Raw genomic sequence first — 20,050 nt, forward strand, 5'->3', positions numbered from 1 at the left:
ACCCCGTTCAGCAAATACTTTTCTTGCAACCACATGTCCAAATGCAAACGATCCATCAGTTCTAAACTTGTGTCGGCTCCCGTGATTCTCTTTCTTCGTTTTACAAATCCATCATTGTTGTCTTTCTTTTCATCAGTTTCCAATATTTCAAACTTGGTAGGTTCGTCAGCTTCCCATAGCACACAGGCATTGAGATGAGTGTTCTTGGCATCTATTCCGTACGTCAAGAGATTTTCCAGGTAGGCACGATAAGGGTAAGTATCCATGCTGCTACTGACCAGTTTGTTATTCAAGTACAAGTCCACTCCACTGAACAAGGAATGCATGAAATTGTTGACGGGAGCTACTGCTTCATCGTCTATAGCACCTCCAGTCTTATCTAGAATTTTGACATTCAGGTACAAGTAACTGCTATTCAGATCGATGTAATCTTCGGGCTGTCCTTTGATTTCAAACTCGATGGGAGCGGAATCGGTCAGTGAGGAGACGGGGTGAAATTCCACCCACTGGGATTCTTGCATCGTCGTCATCGTGGGGGGCATGGCAAACAGATCCAGTTCCGTCTTGGAACAAGCGCAAGATTCTCGGTGCATCATTTTTTTGTCTCTTTTCTCAATAATCGAAAACGTCTAAGTCTCGAACGGTTCTTCTTTTCTTGGCCTTTCTAGCTTGAAGTCTGGTGAAAGGGTGTTTTCTTCGTCGTCTCTTTCTGCCTTGTCCTTGCTGAATGCCTGACTCGGTAGAGTGCAGGGCATTTATAGGTGTTTCTCGGTGACCCAAAATGTCTTTGCCCGTTTGCAGCAAGACATTTTTGCCTGCCCTCATGAAGGCTTCTTTAGGGTTTTGTTTGTCGATGATGACATTTTGGAGAAATTCTTTGCCTTGCGTCAGTGCCGCATCTTTCAAGGCGTGGAATCCGCGTGTCACCATCGGTTTCAACACCGGGGCCACCGAACGAAAGGCCGATTTTAACATATCTCCTAAACCGTGTCCTCGCTGTCGAGCAACCCCTCGGTACACTGGATACATGACTTACGAATCGTGAGAAAACCGTTTTCGAAAATGGAGTTTCACCGTGACTTTTCCTTTGGTGAATGGAATATTTTGTCCCAAATCTCCTTTTATAGTAATGTTGACCGTGTCCAAATACGACTTACTGACAGGCAAATAGTGAGGATGTACAAATTCGCGGTGGACGTGGTAAGTGTTACCACCTTCCTCGTCAGTGTTCGTGGCAGAATCCACTTTGAAAGGAATGACACGCAGTAACGGTACGGAGGTGTGTCCCACCACGTTATACTCCACCACATCGGAGTACACAAACATCAAATTCAGTCCTTGGTTCAGTTCTACCGGGGCACGAAATAACTTGCTAAAAGACTCGTTGTCGTAAACGATGGGTAATTCGCTTTTCTTCATCATGCTCATTCTCAGGTTCATGTCTCCGCCCAACATGTCATACAATTCAGGACAAAATAAAATGGACAGGATTTTACTCCGTTCAAATTTCATCAAGAAGCGACGAGCTGTTTTGTGGTACTCCATGGTGACACTTTTGTTAACATGCTCCAAAGCTTTCAGAAACACGGCATTAAACCTGGAGGCTATGGTGCTGACCAAATGTTGACCACTAAAATAATAGCCTGGGGAAATGAACAAGTGATAGCTGGTGTACTTTTGTGTACGGGTTTTCTTGTCATATTTGACATTGCTATCCATCCACTGTTGCAATTGTTCGTCATGAACTTCCACATCAAAAAAATTTTGATTGGGAAGGACATTGAGGACTTGGGTAGGGTGAATCATTTCTACTAAAGCCACTTCCCAATGGGCTTCGTGATCTAAGGGGATGGCTTGAGGTAATTTGGCCGTGTAACAGCACAACGTGTTCTTGGGAAACACCTCCATGGAACTGTCACTGGGTAAGGTTAAGTAAAATTGGTTTTGGTGACTCATAATTCCAGAGTTCTGTGGCTGTCCGAGGGGTTAGTGGACGTCAGAGGCGTGTCTCCGCCCAAAATGGGGTTCTGGTTGTGGTTGGAGTGGTGACTGGCACTGGTACTGGACACAAGGTTCCGGTGGTTCCCGTTCGAGGTGAATTTCAGGGAGGGATTAGGAAGCAGGTAACCGATGCAACTGCTCAATAAAATGGTCCACAATTGTTTGTCTCCTTGTTGCAAGCTCAAATTGGCAATGCCTGCCCCGATGACACAATACACCACGAAGATTTGGCAGAAAAAGACGATTTGCGTTTTAGGCACACGTTCTCCACACCACACCCACAAGGGTTGTTTTTGTAAATCTTGCACAGAATAACTAGGTGAAGGAGGAGTGGTAGACGTAGCTGCGTCTGCTGTGTGAAAGGGCATGATGGTCACTTCTTTTTATAGTCGATGACTTGCGAAGCGTCGATCCAAGAATCAAAACTGGGTGGATATCCTTTCCAACGTACTTTGACTTCTTTGACACGTCGTTTGCCCACTTTACGGGTTCTGCGTTCGAGAATGCTTTCGATGTCGTACACGTCGTCTTCTTTTTTGGTGACACGTTGTAACTCGGGCAAATAAAACGTTCCTTTGAGTACTTCTCCGTTCATGTCTTCCAATTTATAGACGGCAGGATGACGGCCATGCACTCGTCCAGTGACGCGAAACAATTCGGTCGTCCAGTTAGGTAAGTAACCTTTGTCGAAAGTGCGTTTGGTTTTGCCAATGCGCACCCAATCTCCTACGGCCAACATTCCACTTTTCTCGGGGACAGTCCTCGTCGGGTACGTACCAAACAGACGCTCAAACACCAACACTTCGTTGTCGGGAGTCACGTCTTGCGGGGCACGTCCGATGCTTCGATGGTAAGATTGGTTGTACGCTTGCACCAGGTGCGGTAAGATGTCGATGTACTTCAGAGTGTGGTGATGCGTAAAATATTTCCACATGCGTTCTTTCAAAGTGCGTTGAAAACGTTCCACGATGCTGGCTTTGGTTTCGGGATTCTCGGTGGTAAAAAAATGAATGTCACGTTTCTTTAATTCTTTTTGGAAAGCTTGGTTCAGAAATTCGGTGCCTTTGTCCGTTTGCCATCGAAGAGGGTGACGACCGCTTTGTTTCAACACCCGTTGCAGGGCTCGCACTAACTCGCTGCTCGATTTGGAAGTCAAGGGCACGACCCAGGCAAATTTGGAAAAGACGTCGATGACACAAAACAAATATTTGTAGCCACGATTGTAGCTGGCCAAATGAGAGACATCGGCTAAATCGGCTTGCCATTGATGATCGATGCCTTCCACTCGGGTGCGACTTCTGGCAAACTTGCGTCGAATGGGTTTGTGTAAAGTGTAGGTAGCTTGTTCTTGTAACCATCGTTGCACTTGAGGTAAACGGAGACTTTTCAGTCGCGTTTTGGCAGCACGATACAATTTTTGAACTCCTGCGTAACCTGCAGGATGGGAGGGATCGTAGTAAATGCTGGCTAAGACTTTTTCCATTTTTTTGTGTTGGTTGGTGTGTTAATAAGACACCCATTCTTGGAGGATGCTACTCTTTTTCTCTTGGGGTATTTTCTTGGATTGCAATGCTTTGCGTGTGCGGCCAGCAATAGGTGTCGAAGAGGAGAAGGATGTCTGAGCGGGGTATATCGGTTCTTGTTTCACTTCTGTCTTCACTTCTGTCTTCACTTTCTTTTTCTCTTGTGAGGAAGAAGGGGTGGCATCATCTTTTTAATCCATCCAGTTCTGGAGGTAGGTGGTGTTGTTAACTTGCGTACTTTTTCTGGTGGAGTTTGAAACCCTTCCACTTCTTCTCCTTTTTCTGTCTTGGTCACGGTACTGGTGGTACTGGTACTGGTACTGGTGATGGTGCTGGACTTTTCATCAAGGTCTTAAAATCTTTCAGAGTGGGTAGAGCTGTTTCGTCTAAAGCTTTCTGGTGAAAGAGTTGCAGTCGTTGCAAGAGTTGACCGTACTTTTGCGATTTTTCTGTTTCGGACAAATCTTGGCGATCCATCAAGGACTGCAATTCGTGTTGTAACTGGGACATCTCGCTCAAATTGGGATTGGGAGGTAAATGCGGGGTGTGTTGTTCTTGCCACCGATGGTACTCCATCCATCGTTTGTAAGGCACTAAAGCTAGTTTTCGTCCTTCCATGGGCTTGTCAGGGGTAGATTCTGAGATCTTGGAACTTCCGAGGCCTTTTTATCTTGCTCCCACCAGTCCTCCCAACATGGTTCCCAAGACTCCTTTCAGTATGGGGCCTAACAAGAGAGGTAAAATACCTCCACGTTGCACTAACATCTTCTTTTTTTGACGAATGGGAATTTTCTTTTGAACCATTTGGCGAAGAACGTGACGATGTTTGCCTAAGCATTGTTTCTGGTGTTTGGACAAAGGGATCGTGCCTTTCAAAACGTTCAAACAACATTCGCACACGGTATCGATGACCTCTTTGGAGGCTGTTTGAATGAGTTTTTTTCGTAGGGGTGGAGAAGCTTTGGACAGGACAGATAACATGTCCCCATGTTTGGCTAAACGTGGTGGCAGTCCTTTCCTTTTCTTTCCTTGGGGTTTTCTGGAGGGTGACATCTTTGAGTCTTCAGGAGCACCAAAAAACACTGATACCCGACTTGGTCACAGGCCTTTTTTATACTGGAACGCGTCGCCACTGATTGTCTTGACGTCGTATTAGTTTGAGGACAGGCATGACACGTCGTGCAGGGGTACGTAACGGACTAAATCGAGCCAGTTCTTGCTTGGACAAATCCAGTAAACTTTGTAACATGCCCGATCTTTCTTGAACTTTGATTTTGGGAGAAGGTACTTTGTGAGCAGCAGCTACTGCCACTAAATTGGAAGGTCCTGCCACTGGGGAAGTTCTTTTGGGGGTCATCAACGGAGAAGTTCTTGGTGTGATCAACGTCTCCAAGTACTCTTCAGTTCTGGGTGTCATTAACGGAGAAGTGGACAAACGTGAAGCTGCCGGAGACGCAGTCACCGCTGTGGCAGGTCGTGGTTTGCGAGTGTAAGGTTGCGTCCTGGCCGAAGTGCCTCTCTTGCGACTAGTTTTCTCTGGACTTTTCTTTTTCTGCGGGCTTCTTTTCTTTTTCCGGGGTGGTGTCTGGTCAGAGGAGGGTCCTGCCACTGGAGAAGTTCTCCTTGGGGACCTGGTCTTTTTCTTCTTGGGGCTTCGTTGGACTTTTGTCTTGGGTATAACTTTGGGGGCATTAGGATCCCATCTTAAGAGTGAGCGAATGATGACCCCTCCTAGAGTACCGCTCCCTCCAGGTTTCAAAATGATTTGTTTTTTGGTTTGAGTGTCGATGCGTGGATCGGCCAGTTGGACCAAAGCGACTTTGTTTCGATCGAAAAAGCGTTTGGTTTGATGAGGAATCTGAATGATTCCTTGGAGTAATTGAGGTGCCGTCACCGTGAACCATCGTAAGACTTCTTTGAGACTACTTCTAAGACACGAGCTCGTGTTTGTGAATCTTTTTCTCGACTGATGCCATACAAGGCACGAATCAATTTGACGGAAGATGCGACTGAACGGACGTCATGTTCGCACTGTGTGAGACAGACGAAAAAGGGTCTGAGGTTTTTATAGATTTTTTTATGGGGAGTGAAATGAAGTCGAGGACGGAGACGTGTACAGAACAGGCCCTCCGTCTTGGCACCAGTGGTGAAACAAGTGGGTACGAAATCGCAAATCCTCGGGAGTCGTAGGTTTCAAATCGACGAGTAAATAGGCGTGTGGCGTTTGAGTGGCATCGTCGTACGCCTGAGTCAGCCAAGGCGTTCCTAACTGTTTGGCTAAGACTTGCACTTGCGATTTATCTCGAGGGCCTTTAAACAAGACCACGTAATGCGCATTGAGACTGATGGTGCGATGGGCTTTACTTTGTTGAAACAAATTTTGGGTGATGTAAACGACACTGGCATTACGGTGATGCCCTTTGCGCGTGAACCACAGTTTAATTTCTTCTTCGTCTTCTCCTAACATGTCGTCGAAAATGACCAAATGGGTTTGACGGGAGTCAGAGACGATGCCGTCGTCTTCTTTAGGAATGCCTTCCACAAACACGATGGAATCGCCTTGACTTTCTCGCAAGAGGCTGTACGCCGATTGCCACTCTTTGTAACACCACACGATTCGTTGAGGGGGTCGATCGATCAAATGATGTTTATGTTCGATCAAACGTTTGACGAATTCGGTTTTGCCTGAACCGCTAGGTCCAGCAATGAGCATGTTAAAGGGATGGCGAAGATACAAAGCCTCCCAACTGGCACGATCTAAGTGTTCGTCGATGACTTTGACAGTAGAGGAAGAGGGAGCAGAGACAGCAGAGGTAGCCATGGTGTGAGAAATGTCACTTGTGACACGAAAAACAAACAAGACAAGAGTTTATATACTTTTTCAGAACACGTTTATTGAATGTTTTTTTCGAACATGAATACGAAAGACAAAAATACATAAAAGCCAAAGGCTTAAGTACAAGAATAAAAGGCACATGATAACCATGAACGTGGAATAAACACAAGTGTCTGTACAACATCTTTTGGGTAAAGATCTAACCAGTTCCATAGTAGGGGGTAAGGTCACACAAGTGTCCTCCCGAAAGGGTCTTTCAGGCCTGTCCACGACAGTCCCGTCCTGGGTGACGGGTTCTTCTGGCACCGTCACTAACACGGGTTGAAAAGTAACTTTTTTCCTTGAATAACTCTCGTGCATACTGGGCCACCTCTTGGGTCCAAGCCAAACCAATCTGGTTTCTTCTTCGTCAACGACATGGTAAGTTACTTCAATGAACAATGAACTATCGATCTTGCCTAGGGTTCCTTTTTATATACAGACCAATACAGATGTGACCATACGGTAAGGTGAAGTGATTGGGAAGTCGCACTCGCTTCTGGTATACAATTTGATAGACTTTTTCCAAGGGTCGACTGACGATGTGGTGAGTGGGTAAACGTACAATCTTGTTCGGTTGATAAGTGGTCACTTTAAAGTTTCCATCCTCTCCCGATTGCAAGGCTTCTTTCAATACCCCAAAGTTGACCACTCGACTGGTACGATGATTCAGAGTCAGTCCTTTCACTTTGCACGTCGTGTGCACTTCTCCTTGTTTGTCCCGGTATTCGTAGCCGTAATTTTTGGGACCACCACTGACGAAACTTAGAATCTTGTCGTCGGGATGCTCGTCTGTCCAGGCTCCTAAACGGTCTCCTTCGATGTCAGGGTGCTGTTGAATCGGGTGATGGATGTAAATGCAACTGTCCGTGTCAAAGTACAGGACGCGTTCTTCTAACAGTTCTAAAGCTTCGTACAATTTTAAGCGAGCATGAGCTGTCACGTAAGCCGCAATGATGAGATTTCCAAAAGGGTCGTCTTGTACAAAGTCCAGATCTTCTTCGTAATTGACCAAGATCAAATCTTCTCGAACGACGTCCACGTGTTTCATGTATTTGGTTTTGTCGTGAATCATCTGGAAGTAGCGGGAAGGTTCTGTCAAATATTCCGTCTTGGGTAAACACGGTCGTTGTGCCATTTTACCCCACAAGCAATTTAACATCACTTTGGCAAACGATCGCCTGCCTTCGTTTTTTCCGATGTGGTCTAAAGAGATGCCTTCTTGTGCGTAGTATTTCTCTTTGAATTGTATGTGGTCTTCGGGAGTGTGACACCAGGAAGGATAGCCGCTGGCTTCTTGTTTCAGTTTCAAAAAGGCATCCACGTAGTCTGCGAAAATGCCTTTCTGAGTAGGGTCACCCTTGCGGTACTGTTGTGTCTTGGGAAAGTGGCAAATTTCGTACACTTCTAACAGTTGGTATCCCATATCCAGAGCTTTGAACAATTCCACGCTGACCCAGGTTCCCGTTAAGGCACGTTCTTCCTGGCTGTGATGGCAAGGTTGGTCCTGGTTGCACGTTTCGGCACAAGTACGGCACAAGGGAAACATCAGTTTGCCTTGACAATGGTGAGGTAAGACGGGATGGTATAGGTTCGTGGGAGGCAAAACTTTGCACTTGATCAAGCCTTCGTATTGTCGAATGTTTTTCAGGTCGATGTGTTCCGTGAACAATTGCGGGTGCCCTACAGGAAAGCGACAATATTTGCACACGTAGGGATACAGCGAACACACGTCCAAGTATTTGATTTCTTCTCCTTTCTCTTCGTCGGCTTGGTACAGCAAACAGGTGGCATTGGTCCTTCCTCGGTACAAACTATCCCTCGGGTTCAGCGGGTCCATGAACTGGTAACTTTCCACGAGGCGTTTAAACTCGGGATCGGTTTTCAAACGGTGATCGTACTCGTGTTCCCACATTTCCACCACTTGGTATCCTTGCTGTTCTAACTTTAGGCGTCGCTGACAAGTGTCCTGGTACAAGTCTTCCATGGTTCGTTGCAAAAACTGATTTTTAGTGTCACTGTCAGGGTAACAGACGGGACATCCGTGAAATAAGCAACCGTTAAACTCGTACACGATCTTGGGATTTTCTAAGTCCCAGCGATCGACCGAATACGTTCCGATGGTCTTTTCGCCTCCTCCGTTGCGGGCATGCTGAATCCACTTGTCTTCCTTGTCGCACAAGTAATGTAACCAACGTAGGGCTTTGACCGAGTATTGACGCTTGACATAGTGGGTCGTTTGAGGACTGATGACAGCCACGGTGTTTTCAGGCATGAATCGTTAGCGGTACACTAAGGAACACGCTTTGGCAATGGTGCAAGCTTCTTTCAAAGGATCGAACCCTCCGTGTTCCATGAACAGTTCTCGAAATTTTCCACAGCAACGCCGTAAAATGTCCACGTCGGAACGACAATGCTTTAACATTTCTTCCTGAAAGTCGAAGGGGTCAGAGGCATGAGCCTGGTACCAAGCGTAGAAAGCTTCTCGTTGTTCGGTACGCATGTTGTCGGGGTCGTAATAGTGAGCCTCAGGCAAATGGGGTAGAACGGCATGTTGATTGGCTTCCGTATTGAAAAAGTGTGGAAAGTACCCTTTAGCCATTTCTGTCATTCCAAACGTTTTAGGCATTCGACTCAAAGGCATGGCCAAGTAACTCATCGAATCTTTAAACTGTACTTGTCCCACTTGCATGAAAATGATTTTGGCTCCGTTCAAAGTCACTTTAGGACGTTGGGTGCCTTGCTCCGTATAGTATCTGAGAAGAAACTGTCCATCGTATCCGGAGAAATTGTGAGCCATCACCGTGGCATGACGATGACAATCTCCGTAACGTTCGATGTCCTCTTGGCTCCACGTCTTGTCGATGGGGTCTAAGACCCATCGGGCAAAATCGGCTAACGTGCTTGGTCCCCGAAAGATTTTTTCACGTCCTCCAGGAATCTTGCTGCAGTGAGGGCAATGACTGAAGATAGGTTCTTGAATGCACTTCTCGCAAGCTCGATGAGCCACGCAGAAATTAGGAATGTGAATGCCGGTCTCTTGCATGCATTCGAAATCGAAAAAGATGAAATTGCCTTTCTTCTTGTGACCGTCCTCTTTCTCTGGTGGGGGTTGGTATTTTTGCACGTAGCATTGGTGTTCCAAGTCGACGATGTGGTGACAAATGTGACATTTTTTCTTTCCTCGACATACGTGTGCCTTGGCATTATTGGTACGTATGCCTTGTCCACAGGTAGGGCACAATCTCAGGAGTTGACAAGCACATTTCTTCTGTGAACCTTGTGTTTTCAAATGTTGTTGGTAACAGGTAGGACTGACAAACGTGCGCAAACAAGTCGAACAAGGCACTGGTCCTTCGCTCAGACAGGGTGTAGAGGCCAAACATCCTGGGCATTTCATTCCACAATGCTTGTGTTGCTCTCGATTGTTATAACCATAGTCACATTTCTCACAATAATAACTGTATCCCAGGAATCCAGTGATACTGGTAATGGTATCGAAATGGTCATCGTGATGATAGACATGAATGTATTTTCCGTCCTTAAAATCTTGGCCTCGAAACAACAGAGTTCCACGCATTTCTTGAGGGTCCACTTTCAAGGTGTAGCGTGGAGCTAGGGCATCTTGCAATTTTTGCATCTCAGGAATGCCACAGGGTGTGTCTTTGGACAGTCCGGCTTGTTGCAACAGGAGTTCTGCTTCATTTCGTTGTTTGGCTCGGTCGGATTGTTGAATAGTTTTCCAGGTTCTTTTCCATTCTACCGTGTCGTTCTTGTTGGCATAGGTTCGTCCCACCACGATGGCACGGGCTAAACACATCTGGTCTTGAGGGTTGTTAATTCGGACGAGACTCTTTTTGGTGTTGCGAAGGTCGTCCACCAATAACATCTTTTTGCATCCAGTTCCTTGAGGAGGAGAGACGTGGGCCATTTTCAGTGTGGCTTTACCATCGGTGATGTCTAACTGGTCATTAGATTGTTGCACCTGTTGTATCTTGTCCATGACCTTGGAAGGGGTCAGTTCTGCGGGTTTGCTAAACTCGATCCAAACAGGGGATTTCAAACCGTCGTGATCTATGGATAGTGTCAAGCGATCGTCTTCTTTGGCTTGACATTGTCGCTTGAGTGCGGTGAGCAAAGAATCCCACATCTCGGTGATAAACCCTTCTGCTTTCTCCAAGGGTATGTCGGCCTTGAAATCTTTAAACTTCACCGTGTAGGTGTAAGCCGTGGTTCTAAATTTTCTAGAGGAGCGCTTTTCCGTCTCTCGAATGGAATAGTACTTTTCAGGGTTGACTAAGGGTGGTAAACTTGGTTTAGAGGGTTCGGATTCTGGTTCACTCATGTCCTCTTCAAAATCACTGGCATGAATTTGTGCCAAGATTTCAGCCCTGGTACGAGGCGATAGATCACGTTTCTGCCTCTTACTTTCTTCTTCTTCTTCTTTCTTCTCGAATGAATGAGATCGTTTCATCTTGAGTGCAAAACGTCAAATGACTCAAGTTTAAACACCATAGACTAATTTATAGTCTTGGCAAACCAGCGTATATAAAAAGGGTGTGTGTCTTGTCCTTTCACTATTCATTTCACTCTCAAGCCGAGCACAACGATGGAAGAGACTACCCAGATGGAACGTTTCGTTAGAGCTTTGCGAGGTGTCATTAGAAAATTCTCTTCAGACCAGCCGACGGACTACTCTCCTTCCTTTCGAGATAAAAGTCAAGATACTTGCTATATCTGTCAGAAGAAAGGGCATTGGTCTTCAGAGTGTCCAGACCGTCAAAAAAGAACAAAAACAGGGGATAAAAAAGACAAAAGTCAAGATACCTGTTATTATTGTAAAGAAAAAGGACATTGGTCTCCAGATTGCCCAAAAAAGAAACAAGAGGAGTCAGAAGAAAAGAAGGATTCTTCAGAAGAAGAGAGGGATTCTTCGGAAGAAGAGAGGGATTCTTCGAAAGAAGAGAGGGATTCTTCAGTTGAAGAAAGAAGACAATTCTATTTAGAAGAGGCAAAGAAACAGGAGAAGAAAAGAAGAAGGGAAGAAAATGAGGAAAAAACGGTGAAGAAATTCAAAAAACAGAGAGACTAAATAATGAGAAAGAAGTGTACGAACTTTTTAAAGTGTTCTGTGGTGAATTGTGAATTGGATTGTAAAAAATGGATAAAAGAATACATGAATGATATAAGGTAAGTGTCTTTGAGTTTTGATTTTAAGATAAGAAGCTACACTCAAGCACTCATACACAGACACGTACTATAATGGTAAAATGGGTGGGGTTTTTTTTTGAGTTATTGGCAAATTGAAATTGTATTTCTTTTCGAGAAATGTGGGTGGCCCTGAAAAGGGCCTTTTTTCTTTATGGTGTAGGAGTGAGTTTAACCAATCAACTTTAACTGCCTTAAGCCTTTGCCACGGCCAAGGCCTACTTCTGATGATTGGGTTGAAATCACTAAGGGTGGTACGACAGGCTTAGTCACAGGGTTGGCGTGTTTAGCTCGGGAAGATCGTATTCTCTTCGGTCGTGATAAAGAATACTGATACATTTGTTTCAGACTTCTTAACTCCGCTAAAATGTCCAACAGTACCGTAGCCGTTTGATTTTCACCCTCTTGTTTCTTTGCTGCTACTTCTTCTTGCTGTTGTTGCTGTTGTTTTTTTCTTACCTCTTCTTATTGATGTTGCTGTTGCTGTAGGAGAAAAGCTTGTTCAGCTTCCTTTTGTCGTTGCATAAATTTCTCCAATTCTTCTTTCTGTCTCTGTCTAAAATTCTCCACTTGCGATAATGAAGAAGGTAACGAAGGTTCCGGAACAAATTCTTGCGAGGTAAGAAAATCCACAAAATCCCAATGTACCTCTTCTGAAAGTAAGTCCGGGTTCCCTTGGGCGGTCTCCCCTGCTGGTGCACCCCAATGGATCGTTTCTGAGTTTCCGTCATGTTGAATCACTGTCGCATAGATTGACTGCACACAAGCGCTAGCGAATCTATATAGACCAACTGACGTCACAGACTGCTCTCTTCGGATTGGATGCGAGCTGACTGAATTTTGTAACGCGTGTTCGGATTGGTGAATGAACTCAATCCGTTTCAATCCTACCTCTGCCTATAAATAAGCGCAGTTCAGTGCATTGATTCACTTGTTCTCGTCGCTTCAAGATGTGGACCGATGTGCAATCTTCTACGCTTGTGTCTTCCATGATGTTTAGGACGGACATGCTCATGTATGTCAGGTCCAAGTGGACTGTTGTTGATAGGACAGATACTAGTCAATGGATGAGGAGAGTTTACATAGAAAGACAAGGATGTCTCAAGAGGGTACTTGTGTATGGACCGGCAGTTAGAAGGAGTTTAAGAAGAAGAAGAAGATGTGACAGATGCCATCTATGTTAATATTAATATTAACATAAACCCAAAGGCCCTTTTCAGGGCCAGCCATATTTCTCGAAAAGAGATAGCCTTTCCATTGCCTACCCCTTTTTTAAAAAAATTTTAAAAAAAAAAATCCCATGTTCAATTTCCCTTGACGCTATAAAGTCCCACCCTGTTTAAATTCCTTTGACGCTAAACCGTCCCACGATTTTTCTCCATGTTAATTTCCCTTGACGCTAATCTGACCCACGATTTTTCTCCATGTTAAATTTCCCTTGACGCTAATCTGACCCAGGGGTCTCTGTAATGCTAATTCCCACTGACGCTAATGTACCCCACCTTACTACTTATAGCATTACAGTTATAAAAATATATTATTACGGTTATAAAAATATATTATTACATTTACAAAAATGTATAATTACAATTATAAAAGTCAATTATTACAGTTATAAAAATATCTTATTACAGTTATAAAAATGTATCATTAGTTATAAAAAATATATTATTATAGTTATAAAAATGTATCATTACAGGTCTAAAATATATTATTACAGTTACAAAAATATATCAATACTGTTATAAAAATATATTATGACATATAAAAATATATTACTGCAGTTATAAAAAATATATTATTACAGTTATAAAAATATATCATTACAGTTATAAAAATATATTATTACAGTTATAAAAATATATTATTATTTGGAAACAAAATATAAACTATATCATTTATTTTTCATGAATCTGGAATAATTAGAGTATATATAAAAACAACTTCCTTTAATTCTCTAAAAGGTCAATTATCAAGGAAAGATCCAAAGATCCAACATTTACTTATTTAATTTTTTTTGGTAAAACAGTTTGCATGTGTTTTTTTTTAAGTTTTTCAGGTAAAATGTGCTCCAGTGGAATTTCCGACATTTACCATTAAAATTAACGAAGAATTAGACTGTCCAAATGTACTGAATGTATTACCTCCCTTAAATTGAAGTTATGTTACGTCATATAGTAACAAAGAGACGGGCCACTAGGATCTCAAATGGGTAATGATTTCATAATGAATTTTATCAAAGGAGTTTCATAAATGTAATGCTAAATCATTACCCATTTGAAATTATGTTTATCACATAGTTTTAACTGAATAGTTTAGAGAGAAAGAATAAATAGTTTCGTTCATTCTTATTCTGTCGTTGCACCCTTTATTTTTGTTGCGCAACTTCATAACCAATAACGATTACAAGCAGATTTTACTTTACAAAAAAGAATTCAAAGAGCAACTTTCTTTCCGAATTATTAGACTATTTGACTCAGACAACATCAATTTGTCAATACAGAATCTGTATGGAAGTTCCGTGTGATGTCAGTTTAGGCTAGATGATCAATTACGCCTTGCACGATTCCTGGGTGCATACATTCCACAACTGAAATGTATTTATGACCGGATTTTCGTATTTTTTTATTTAGAACAGTAGACAGTCGGAATAGCATTACATAAGAAACATTAGGTCGCTTTAGTTATTTTAAAACATCTGCAGTTTGAATACGTTCTGTCGGTCGGGGGACCAGTTTATCTCCACATTCTTCGAAGGACAAAGGTGAGTTTATTTCTAGACGTTAACATTTAAACCATTCATGTATATATATATATATATAATTCAATGTGGCAGAATATCTTGCAGTCGGACATCTGGGGAATTGTCACGTGACATTCATCACAACGCGGCCGCCATATTTGTTTGGGGGAAAACAAGTAATCACAATCCATTGTAAAATTCCTAAGAGCTGTTGTGCACCAGGTTGTCATTCCAACAAGAGGAAAAATCAGGCTCAAAAGTTTTATATCATACCCAATCAATCCTCACGAAGAGAAAGATGATTACATGCAATCAGCAGAGCAAAGCTAAATCCTGACGGCAGTATTAATAAAACTAAACGCTGGTCTCCAAGATGCGGACACTGTTACGTTTGTTCAGCACATTTCATTCCTGGCAAGTATTATGCTAATTTATATCCCTTCATTTAAACCGTTATATGATTTACTGTAAATGATGAGAAATGGAATTAATTTTTTTATAATATAACGTGTTCTACCGCACCCTGAAGTCAATTTCGTTTCACTAAGTACCCGTTCACAACGAGAGAGAGAGAGAGATTTGTATAAAATGTGCACACAAATTTACAAAACATTGGTACAAGTTTGTATATTGTATAACTTTAAATTAATCAAGATGAACAATTTGGTCAATAAATATTGAGATTTGTGAAAGTTCATAACGTTCCCATAAGTAATATATATATATATGCTTCTTTTAACAGTGAAATTGGCTGAACCATGTCAGGCAACGAAGAAGTTGAAGTTAATGGATGACAACAAACAAATGGATATACCATCTTGTTACTTCAGATGACAATGACACAGGAATCACAACACCTGGAAACAAAGTCACCTGAAGTTGAGTCAATTTCAACTGCACCACATTTTATGCCAATGAAACAACCATTGGAAAAATCTGAGAGAGAAATGCTATATATGGAAATTGACAATCTCAGAAAAGAAAGAAATGATGCCTTACAGAAAACATCAAGTCTGGAACATATAATTAGTGCTACCTCTCTTTCATCAGCTTCTGTAGAGGGAAACAATGATGCCTGCCAGATGATGACTGGCATTAGCTGGGATATAATTTTACAGCTGTTTACTTTTTTAAGTACATGTATTACCAGTAAATGGTCAAATAAAGCCAGCTGCCACTAAAGGAACAACTGTTTTTAACACTTGTGAAACTACATCATAATGTGTCTCAAATCAACAACAATTGACTGCTTCTGGAAATGGATTGATCTCATGCATGCAAAAATTGGATTCATGATCAAGGGGACTGATAGAGAGACAATATTCAGCACAATATCGCCAGTGTTCAAATCCAAATTTCCTCGTCTGACTTCAATAATAGATTGTTTTGAAATATTCATTGAAGCACCTAAAAATTTATTGGCAAGGGCACAATGTTATAGTTCATACAAGAAACACTGCACAGTTAAAGTTTTTATTTATTGTACACCTCTTGGGTCCATCAGTTACATATCTAATGCATGGGGAGGTAAAGAACGTGTGATCGGATTGATGAAAAATAGATTTACTGTATTGAAAGGGACTTTACCAATCAGATGTGTCAAAAGCATTAAAGATGAAAGCGTTGAATCGATGTTATAGAGTTGTGACAAAATAATAAAGGTGTGTGCTGCCCTAACTAATTTGTGGACTGGGATTGTGTTTAAAGAGTAAACCGGATCACAGAATATATGTTTGAGATTTTTATTTCAATTGTTGCATTTCATGATGACATGTCAAATGCATTATAAAAGAAATTTAAACATAATCCATGACAATAATTATTTACATGTACATGTATACTGTGACACAAATATTACAGAAATGTATTTTAATGCAATATTTTTATCATTAAACACACTCATATATGTAAATTACTACATTAAGCTTTTTTGTTATGTCAATACATTAATCACATTGAATACATTGAAATTCATTGACAAAATGAAAAGAAATGCCTCATGAGTTGTTATTTTTGTACACAGCTGACCGTATTTACATGCATCATAGTTTTGTTCATTGTTATTAAACAAACTTAATAGTAAATTGTTGTCTGTTTCATTTTTTTGCCAATTTCCATAAATTGAATCACACATCTTGTTTAAATCGATGCCTTCAATTTTCTCATTTTTTGCCGAATAAAAGCTTCGGAAGGATGGTGACAACTTACTAGATGTTGGCTCAGGTCCAAGAGAAACAAACCGACCACTGTACTCTTTAGAGGCACTCAGACCAACACAAGGTTCATCCAAACTAGCCAGTGCTTTGAGAAATCGATTCTGCTCTTCAGCGGTTGCTGGTTCTGGCATCTTTCTCATCTTTTTCTTAGATCTTTTTAGGGCCTCTTTGGCAGCAGTCTTATAAAATTGTATCTCAGCTATGTTTTTTGGGTTCTACTTTCTTCACAAAACATGCATTCCATTCACATGGGCGGTCTGTGCAGGTGCTCGATGTATATTCCAGCCGCACTGCAGTTTCTATTTTAAACAGTAATGCAACAATGTGGGAACAAGTCTCTCCTAACCTATAATAAAGCAATAAAATGTTTTGTTAACATTATGATATAATATACTTAATTTGGTGCAACTATAGTCTTAAAATATGCATATGTATAACTATAAGGTTACAGATTTAGATTCTTTCTTTAAATTTATTGGGCTGTTTACAGAGTTCAGCATTTATCCCAGATTTTCCAGTATGCAATGAAAAGAAATTGTTTGAGTAGGTGACAGTGTCCTTATTGTCTAAATTTATGTCATAGTAACTAAGTTGCATGTACTTACCCAGCCATACAGTTACAATGTGCTGCAATAACAGGTCCTGATTTTTTTAATGCAACCCATGGGTGGTGGGGTTCTTCAGTCACTCTCCAAGAAGGCTTCACATCAGCTTTCAAAACATAATGTCCACTGTCAGTCTTCATGTGGAAAACAGTCTGAACCCACCCTGACACAAAAAAATGTGTGCCTCTAGAGACCTATAGTTCTCCATTGCCTCAGCAGAATAAATACCTGTAAATGAAAATGATAGGTTGTTTTAAATTTGAATAATTATGTAAAAGCAATTAGTTGAATCTATTAAATGAAAATGTAAAAGATACATAGGCAATACCTTCTTTCTATTCTACAAATTCTTACACTACTAGCTTTGTCAACATGGTATTTACAAGTACCACTATTCACTATTTACAAGCATCAATTTATTGTAGTTTACCGTTATTTGCAACATTTAATAATATTATTATTTACATTCAAAGAAATACGTTAATTCACTCGTCAAATAAAATAAATACTTACGTGGATGTTTAATCAGGTAGTTATAAACATCGTGGTATTCAGTAGCTGGCCATTGTTTCGGGTCATTGATCCAGGTATCAGCGGGCACCTTATAAGGACAAATATCCATTGCAATCAACTTCAGTTTTACCAAGTACCTCTGTTGTGCGTCCAAAGCCAAATTGTCTTGATATTGGTAAGACATTTCAATTATATTTAACAATTAATCTAATATAATAACTGAATTCTTCGAATTTCGATCTTTCACAAACGTGTCCCCCAAACAAATATGGCGAACGAGTTGCTATGTTGAGCACGTGACTCGATGACGTCAGTCCGACTGCGAGAATACCGACCACTACACACCGCTCCCACACCTTCTGTCAATTGGGTATTGTGCTTACTGGGTTTAATGCCATGAAGTGTACTGCATTTATTTGCCTGCAACAGCTTGTTTACGTTACAAAAGCTTGCGTACAGCAGGAGAATTAATTGGCATAATAATTTTTTATCGATGTTGTCCGATAGTCAGTGGCGTGTTGGCTTTACCGCTGGACTGTAGTAAGTATATATGTGATGTGATTTGGAATTTTAACGTAGCTTTAACAATTTTTCAGTCATATCACTACGATGTCTGCAGTGTGGCAGTTTATAATGATGCTGCCCATTGCCCCATGTTCAAAGCAGATATTTTCTCGCATGCGCATTTTGCGTAGGGCAAAGCAAATAACGAAAAAGCAAATAAAGACCTGTCTAATGTATCGATCGTCAGGATTTCATCAACTTTTTATTCAATTTGAAAACCAGTTTATCGCGGATTTGCTGCCTTCTATTGCATTTAATCATGTAAACTAGGGATCTCAAACACGCTGCTCGCGGTCCGCATGCGGCCCGCCGAGCCGTATCCTGTGGCCCGCAAAATGATTGGCATTACAAGGTGTCAGGAGAGATAACAAAGGTCTTGTGGCCCTTGGGTCATCGAAATGCCCTCATGCGGCCCTCGGGGTGGTTTGAGTTTGAGACCCCTGATGTAAACGATGAAGACTAATATCAAAACAGACCCTTACAATTATTTTAACATACCAATAGTAAATATAATTTAACAAGTTGAAGAATCAAGACAAATGTCAAGTGTACCTATTCATGTTGAATGAGTCGTACATATAAATAACTATTTTAAGGTTGTAGTAGGACTAATGCCGATAAGATTTGTTTTGATGCGAGTGATTGGTGGAATTGTTAATATGAATCAGCCTTTGTTGTAGAAGTTAAATTAGGCACCAGTGAAGTCATGTATTGATTTCTTTATTATACCATTAACCTCGTATACTTGCTCAGGTGATCGCTTACTAATGCAGGTGTGACAGTACAATGGACTAAAACAAGTAAGTAATGACATCATATAAATAAGGTTCTTATTCAAGTCATTTCCTGCCTAACATACAATGTCACAGCATATCTACAAAATACAAGTATTTCTATAACCTGGTATGTTAAATAATTTAACTTCGAAGTGGATATTTTTCTTTTACAAACACATCTGTCACATTCTGAATGTTTGATTGATTTTTTTTTTTTTATGTATCAATGCTCACTGTAATCCAGATTGTTGGAACCAAGACTAAAACCCCGTTTGTAGTACCTATGTTTCAGGCAGTGTCCACGTAAGTGCTCATTTTAGTAGATATTTGAATTCGTTTCCATGTTTCTCTGCCCTACACAAAATGTGCATGCGCGGAATTTAATTTCCGTAGTCAGGAAGTAAAAGGTTGGTTTTTATACTGAGCAGATGTTGTTAGAGTTTTACATCACAGCCTGACCAGGTGTAAGAGGCACTACCTTACATTTACATTCCGTCCTGATCTTTACTTATGCTCGTATGTTCACATACACACACACACACACACAAACACGCACACATTCATACGCATACACACTCACATTCATACAATACATACACACACATTCATACACATACACACATTCATACACATACAAACGCACACATACACACACGCACACATTCATACACATACACACATTCATACACATACACACACGCACACATTCATACACATACACATACACTCATACACACTGTACGAAAAGAACCACTCATTTGTAAACCCCAATGTGATTTGCATTGCATGTCTGTCAAGGTAAAGAAAAAATACGATATCAGACCAAGCGTTGACGACTCATGTATCTGGTACCACTTCAATACCATATTACAACCACTGGCATGAATCATATCTGGTAACACTTCAATACCATGTTACAGCCACTAACATGAATCGTGTATCTGGTAACACTTCCATACCATATTACAGCCACTGGCATGAATCGTGTATCTAGTAACACTTCAATACCATGTTACAGCCACTAAC

At 41.3% G+C, this 20,050-nt stretch overlaps 2 long non-coding RNA genes across 2 annotated transcripts in view; one reads left to right on the forward strand and one right to left on the reverse strand.

Moving 5' to 3' along the window:
- Positions 1-15,698: 15,698 nt before the first annotated feature.
- Positions 15,699-17,942, reverse strand: LOC149773148 (uncharacterized). Its single transcript, XR_016417453.1, has 3 exons — positions 17,685-17,942; positions 17,172-17,399; positions 15,699-16,912 (listed from the first exon to the last, which is right to left on the reverse strand). It is a non-coding gene; the product is annotated as an uncharacterized LOC149773148 (long non-coding RNA).
- A 124-nt stretch (positions 17,943-18,066) lies between these two features.
- Positions 18,067-20,050, forward strand: part of LOC149773149 (uncharacterized) — a 38,174-nt gene continuing 36,190 nt past the window's right edge. The window contains exon 1 of the long non-coding RNA XR_016417458.1: positions 18,067-18,224. This is a non-coding gene — a long non-coding RNA (uncharacterized LOC149773149). The remainder of the gene's footprint in view (positions 18,225-20,050) is intronic.

The sequence above is a fragment of the Sinohyriopsis cumingii genome, unplaced genomic scaffold (genome assembly GCF_028554795.1).
Source record: "Sinohyriopsis cumingii isolate HCF-2022 unplaced genomic scaffold, ASM2855479v2 utg000873l, whole genome shotgun sequence".
In the NCBI taxonomy this organism is placed as follows: Eukaryota; Metazoa; Mollusca; class Bivalvia; order Unionida; family Unionidae; genus Sinohyriopsis; species Sinohyriopsis cumingii.